We start from the raw sequence: 6,189 nt of genomic DNA on the forward strand, positions 1-6,189 counted from the left end.
AGGAGTCCCACTTGCCCCAGTCCCACGGTGCCCCGGGCATTTAAGCAAGGGAGATCACAAGTCCACAGAGCTCACTCTGCTTCTGCAGCATGGAGAGGCTGGACAAAGGGAACAGCAGGAATGTGCAGCAGAGGGAAAAGCAAGTATCTCCTCCTTCAGCAGAAGAAAGACCAAATGAGACAATGTAAAACTGTCTTCAGAAGGCAATTTGTGCTGCCAATCACAGCAGTTAAAAAAAAACCAGCCAAAAAACCCAAAACCACATAAAAAAGAAAAGAAGAAATTAATAATTTCCTCAAAAGGACAGCACCAGTCCAAAAACTAATAATTATAAATTAGCCATAAACACATTTAAACCAGAAATAAGCTTTCTAAATGTCAGCCTTTTCTCCATCGCCTACTGGGCCTTAAGCCTCAATTGATATTCCAAGAAATCTCAATTAGTTTATAAAATGAATGTTTTCCTTCCAATGGCAGGGGAATAGATCATGCTCGTGGAGCTCCCTGACCATTCTACATTCCTAGGCTGATGGTCTATTTATATCAACCTTTCTAACAGAGAAATTATTGAACACATTTAAAGGCTCCAGAAACTAGATTTCTTGCTATAAGCAGTATAAAAAGCGAAAGAAAACAAACAAAAAAAATCTCAAGGTGACTCAAATCAAAGATTTGAGCAAACCTTGACAAAACATTTTATTGCAAGCTGACAGAATAGATAAAAAGCAACATGTCCCTTTTGGACACTAGACTTCTCAGGGCAAAATTAGTTCAATTGACCAGCATATGTTACAGAAACGGATTTTTTTGCCTGGGTATTTATTTGGGTAGAGAGGAGCTTCTATAGGAGGAGACAGTGAGGACCTGAGGACATTCAAATGCATCAGAGAGAGAGCATGTCCAGTTTCCTGTCTGCCAGCTACTGTTAGAGGAAGGGTTACACATACAGATTATCCATAGGCACACATGCACACAGTTTGTCCTAGGGCTAAAATTGATTGGCCTGGAGACTTTAGAGTTTCCAAGGAAAAATGCTCAGCTGGTGAACCCTTTCCACTGCACAGTGGGATTTCACAGTAGCTGAAAGCTTGCCTGAGAACAACTTGGTTCTCTGCTCCCCACACCCCAGTCAGCTCGGCCCTTCTGCCAAGTTACGCAATCGCCTCAAAGGGAGCAGGGCTTCACACTTGCACTTACCTTGGTCAAACTGCCACATTTCTGCTCTTAACAATGCCTTACTCCTCTGGACAAGAGGCAGAGTCTGCACTAACTAACAAATAGAAGAACGTAGCACATTCAGAGGCACAGAATCCAAAGAGCAAAGTCATAACTGTCTGCAGTGGTGTATATATAAACAAAAGAAAGGCAGATTTTTTTCAAAAGCTTTTTGGTTTGATTTGGATTTTTTGGTGTTGGTTTATTTTTTTTATGGTGGTTGGTTTTGGTGGTTGGTTTTTTTCTTCCAAACCAAGGATTAGCTCTATAGAAAATGACTTTATTTAATAATTTTTAAACTGTTTTCACTGACTTTGCTGGAAGAAAGAAGAAACTTCATGGATAAATACTTGAAGATGTGTATATACATGTCAGTTTTTCTTTCAAGTTATGGCTTCTATGTAGTTTCTAAAACAGTTCTTCCAAAAACTCTTAAAATCCATGGATTTTTTTGTCCTTCCTAATTAGGGTGTGTAGTTATTTGAAAAAATAACCAACTCTTTAGAAGTACAATCCTACTTTATTCTTACCAGATCATAAAGTTCTGGCAGAACTAACATTTGTTCATGTATTTCTTGCCCCAAAAGAATGATCTGGAAGACTCTATATTCCAAATAGACAGAGAGTATAAGACAAATCTAGAAAGAAATTGTGTCAAAGATCTCCATTTAAGGAGATCAGTACACTTAAAATAAGTTTCTCTTGTTTAGTTTTTTAAGCCATAACAATTCTGAATTCCAAATTGAGAGTCAGTTTAAGCTGCAATAGTACCATTCAGCCCCCCCTTCTGAACATTTTAAGCAACTTTGACCTCTCCAAAACAGTTAAATTGTATCAATTAAAATAGACCTTTTCCAAAGAGAAAATTCTTATTTTGGCAAAACCAGCACTTCATAGTAATAGCAACAACATATATTGGCCATGAAAATTCTTCACCTCTTTACATACACACCCAATTTGCCACATTATCAATAATGCAAGTTTAAGACACTGCAATTATTTATCATTACATTTGTGGCTTAAAGTCCTACTGTTTCCCCTAAAAACATCAAGAAAACAAAGAAGAAATACATGGAGAGACAGTTCATTTTCAGAAGGCAGACAGTTCAAACAAGTAGAGACAACACAGAGATGCTAAAGAGGTTTATATCTCTTTCTCCTGTGCTGCTCTGGAGACCTGGCTCTGAGAGCACCAACACTCCACAGGTGCCGCCGTGTAAGTGAGGAACAACCTCTTTACCAAGCAAAGTATAGAGCTGAACAATAAAATCGTACTTTCCTAGGATGGCCCTCTCTTGGGCCTTTTAGCAGCATCTACAACAGAAGCCTTCAGCCAACACCTCGTGACCAGGGACATTTTAAGTGTGTCACCCTTCTGCAGGTTCAAGTGTCATACCCATAACAGAGACAAAGCCACATGCATTTGAAACTGGTCAGGACATGATCAAGACTGCCCTGTTGAAGTCCTCAATCACAGCAGAGATTACATAAAAGTGAGACACAAATTAAACTGCTACAAACCTGTTGAGAAGCAGAGGATGGGAAGGCAAGGGCTGCCCCAGTGCAGGCAGGGCTCTCAGCAGCAGGGCACAAACCCACCACGGCTGAACCCAGCAGGTGGGGCAGGACTGAAATGGAAAGCACATCATACCAACAGCCCAGCAGGCATCAGGTCCAAGAAAGTCAAGCAACAACTAAAGAAAAAAGTGAGAATGCATACTCCTTAAAACATCCCAACTAGGACCTAATGCCCTCGGGCTGAGCTTAAATAAGCTCCAGGAGTGTGGGTGGAGGCTCCAGGTGAGGCTGGTCAGGACAACTAAGGCTTATTAGTGAATCCAGGGGACTGACAACACAGGGTATTTTTGTGTTTTAAATTAGGTGCTTTGTAAATGTCTCATCACCAGAAGTTACAGTTTTGTATTTTGTATTTTACCACATCCTCTCTGAAAAGCAATCTAATAGTAAAATCCAGTAAGTACAGGCTACAGCAGCCAGCAAGCACACTGTGCCTGTGGAATTTGACTCTCCACTCCTTTTCTAGGAGTGATATACCAGCTACAGCCACAGAGATCACAGCGACCTGGGGACATGAACTCCAGACCTGACCATCCTTGTGGTGTTTGGTACTCTTGCTGATGACACCCTGTGCAATCCACAAAGCCCACAGTCTGTCCTGGTCCAGGGCTGCATCTGACCTCAGTCTGAGGTTTGGCACAGAAGTAAAGGTGAGGTGAACTACATGGAACCTAGAATGACAGAAGACAGTTGTACCTCTGTTTCACTGCAAATGTACAGCCTGGCAAACAGATTTCTAAAACATTTTCTGGGGCACCATCCACCACAGCAGATTACTTGGACACATTGCTTCCTTCTTGGAGTCATGTCTTTGGAACAGCAACGATGTCTTGTTCAGAGCTCATCTCAGAGATTTGAGAGTATTAAGACCACAGTGCTACTGATTCTGCCTCTGCTGGTCATACACATACAATCATTCAAGGATATGTAATTTTTACATGTAAGATTACACCAAAAGGCCCCAGCAGGACAAGGCCTCATTTTGCCAGTGTCGTACGTATGTGCAGTAAGAGGAACTCCTACCTCACAGACCTTTCACTACAGAGGTTGAGAGGAAGGCAAAATGCCCAGTTTTCAGATAAGAAATGGAAATGTTTGATGCAACACTGCCCCTGAGACAATAAAAAGATGCTCAGGCACCTGACCTATGAGGCTGTAAGTCACTTATACAAGTCCTACAGAGACTCTATGAAAACTATAGGGTTTCAGTCCAGATAATTCACATCCTCCGCTAGTTCCATTAATTCTTCATTTTAAAACTGACCCTATCGTTCAACTCACCATAAAAATCACTGATAATTTATGTTCTGATAACTTCTTAAAATGAGACCATTTCAAGCTGCATAGCAAGCATTAGCATCTCTGTGGTAAGCAGTGTTATTTATTGTTGCTGTAGGCCTACCAGCCTATGTCACACAATACCTACAACAATTAGGTAGAACCATTATGTATTTTTGTACCAGTGTGTTAAATTTAGAATGTTTATTTTTAACCTACATACTTGTATAACCAGTATATATGGCTAAAATACAAAAAGCGTTCAATATTAGCAGTTGTTACCATGCTCATTTTAAGAGCAAACAGAAATGCAGAACCCAAGTGAGCTGCGCAGAGGATCTGCCTAAGGATGAGAACCCAGAACCAGCTTCACGACAAAACTACACACAAGCGCTGAACCAAGCCCCCAGTGTGGCAGACAAACAGCAGCAGTTAAGCTTAAACTGGTGGGGCCATGATCATCTGTGTTGATGGGCACCCCTGGCTGGCTCACGGGAAACCTGGGCTGGTATGGGAGAATTCAGGAAGGTGGAGTTTATCTGCTCTCTGGTTTTCTGCCTATCTGGAAGCATAGGGAAGTTCCCTTAAAACTCCACAGTCACAGAAGAGAACACCTGAAGCTGCATGTTAAGCCCTTCCCTTGGCCTGAGTGAGGTGCATGGGCTGGAGCAGCCCATCTCCCAAAGAGACCCAGTGAAACACAGGTGTTATGAATAAGCAAGGAGGGTTGGCTTTTGTAGGACCAAGCAGTTGAGGGTTTGAATGTTTGCAGTGGGTGGGAGGCTGCGGTTTGTTGTTAGTTTGGAACAATGTTTGATTGGGGATATGTTATAGGAGATGCTGTTGGGGTTTGTTGTGTGGGGTTCTGGAGGGGGGTGGCATCAGGCTCATTCTTGGTATTAGCATTAGGGGTGGAATAATTGAGAATGATTGACAGGAACGGGTGGAATCTTCTAGAAAAAGGGATAAACCAAGAGTCTTAATTGGACAAGAAGAACAACCAATCATTTGATGCACTGGCATCACCCCATTTGGATGGACCAATCGCCAAGACAACAAGCCAATATCCTCCAATCAACACATCTCTAGAGGGAGGACTCTTGGGGAAAGGGGTGGTACTCCGGGGAGGGTATAAAAAGGAATACCCTGGGAATTTTGGGGTTTCTGACTGCTTTGCTTGATGGTGGTTAGGTAGTTAGTGTGGCCCTTTCGTCAGCGGATTTGGCTAACTTGTCATGGAGACCCTGATTATTCCCATTCAATAAACTTGTCAACTTAAAGAATTGGCTGCTGCTCTTCTCACAGGAGAGGTGACTTTTTGGGATGAGGCCCCATGGGCTGCTGAGCACCCCCACCACAGCGCCCAGAGACGGGCAGGCATTAGCCTTCCATTCGGGCTTCCAAAGGGAGCTGTCTGGGGGACTGTGGGCTCTGAAGGAAGAGTTGCTCCACACTTCCTTGGGCATAGCCAGAGGTGATTTCTTGCCTTCCTGGGAGACCCATGGCCCAGTGCCAGGAAAATAAACTTCGAGGGAAAAGCCTGGGACAAAAGGCACCTGCCTCAGGCCAGCAGGAGAGGCAGGCAGGCGGCACGGGAGAGGATGGGAACGCTGAGGAGAAGCCCCGATCCAGGGGTTGCTGGAGCCCCCGGGAAGGATTTAAGGGCAGGCTCCCAGCCACCCTACCCAGCTCCTGGGACAGGGACACTGAGGCCCTGTGACAGCTGCAGACCATGAGGCAGGACCTGCGGCATCGGAGGCAACCAGGTTGTCCTAACATTGCAGGGTTTTTTACCTCGTAGCTCTTTTGCTTTCATTAGCCACTTCCCTCCACTTCTTTTTTAATAACCTTAATGAAGTGTTGCACAAACCACTCCTCAGCTTCTCATTTAGTAGCTGAGTACAGTGCTAAAACCCTGCAGAAATTGAAAATAAAGGATTCCTCCCTCTAATAACATGGAGATTTGCACGGAGCTGTGTTCCCAAGCCCTGGCCCCTTGGCTGTCCCAGGGAGAGGCCTGAGGGGTACCAGCCACGAAGCCAGCATTGCTTCTGGCAGGACAAAAACCTACCATGTAGGCTCCATGATCAAATTAGGTTAAAAATGACAAACTATCAA

Source organism: Corvus kubaryi, unplaced genomic scaffold (assembly GCF_017639235.1).
Source record: "Corvus kubaryi isolate FWS band 111438036 unplaced genomic scaffold, C.kubaryi_AGA036_p1.0 37341, whole genome shotgun sequence".
Taxonomy (NCBI): Eukaryota; Metazoa; Chordata; class Aves; order Passeriformes; family Corvidae; genus Corvus; species Corvus kubaryi.